This window comes from Lathyrus oleraceus, chromosome 5, assembly GCF_024323335.1.
Source record: "Lathyrus oleraceus cultivar Zhongwan6 chromosome 5, CAAS_Psat_ZW6_1.0, whole genome shotgun sequence".
NCBI classification, from domain to species: Eukaryota; Viridiplantae; Streptophyta; class Magnoliopsida; order Fabales; family Fabaceae; genus Lathyrus; species Lathyrus oleraceus.
The window spans coordinates 99,309,462-99,310,579 of record NC_066583.1 but is presented as its reverse complement, the minus strand read 5'-3'; the positions used below and the strand labels follow the sequence as shown (position 1 = coordinate 99,310,579).

Genomic DNA, 1,118 nt, shown 5'->3' with positions numbered 1-1,118 from the left:
TTATATCGTTTAGACTTAGGTTATTTCCCGCCGGTCAATGCGAGGAACTCGCAGCACCGGAAGTTTAAGCTTAGTATATCCTCTAGCGGGACCTGAACGTTACGATCGCGCACGTTTATTCTTTCATAGAATTAAGAGAGCTATGGCCTAAGATCAAAACCAAATACCTCTTAAAGATTTCGCTCAACCATCAAATGAAGAACCTAGTTCTAGTATAGTAAACCCAACCATCCCAGCTAATAATTTCGAACTTAAACCATCCTTGTTGCAACTAGTGCAACAGAGACAATTCGCAGGTCTCGCTACTAAGAACCCAAACCAACATTTAAAAATATTTCTTCAATTAGCAGACACTTTTAAAACCAATGGAGCTTCTCCTAAGGCAATACGTTTAAGATTATTCCCTTTTTCCCTCAGAGATAAAGCCCTATCATGGTTAGATTCCCTTCCACCCAATTCCATTACGACTTGGGATAACCTTAGAAGAGTTTTTCTTGCTAGATATTTTCCCCCGAGTAAAATCGTCGTTCTTCGAAATCATATAACTAGATTTACCCAAAACCAAGGAGAATCGCTATTCGAAGCTTGGGAGAGATATAAAGAGTTGTTACGAGCATGCCCACATCATGGTTTAAAAAATTGGTTAATCATTCAAACCTTCTATAATGGACTTCATTATAACACTAAGATGACCATCGACGCTGCCGCAGGCGGTGCTCTGATGAACAAACTTTATCCTGAAGCTAGTGCCCTCATCGAAGATATGGCTCAAAACCATCAATCATGGAGAGTCGAACGAGCGACGGTTGAGAAGAAGGAAGCCCAAGGAGGAGTGCGTGAACTAAGCTCTATAGACATGATGCAAGCTAAAATGGACGCATTAGCCCTTAAGGTAGAGCATATGTACATAAACCCGAATACTGTAGCCGCAGTTTCGTCGGATTGTGAGATATGTGAAACCAAAGGACACCAATCTGCAAAATGCAGTCTATTAAATGAAACCCACTCTGAGCAAGTGAACTACACCCAAGGGAACCCATACTCGAATACTTATAACCCTGGATGGAGGAATCACCCGAACTTCTCCTATAAAAACAATAACCCTATCCAAAATAATG

General features: G+C 41.0%; 1 non-coding gene across 1 annotated transcript; it reads right to left on the bottom strand.

Moving 5' to 3' along the window:
• Positions 1-526: 526 nt before the first annotated feature.
• On the bottom strand, positions 527-633 carry LOC127090194 (small nucleolar RNA R71). Its single transcript, XR_007791722.1, has one exon. It is a non-coding gene; the product is annotated as a small nucleolar RNA R71 (small nucleolar RNA).
• Between the last annotated feature and the right edge of the window lie 485 nt (positions 634-1,118).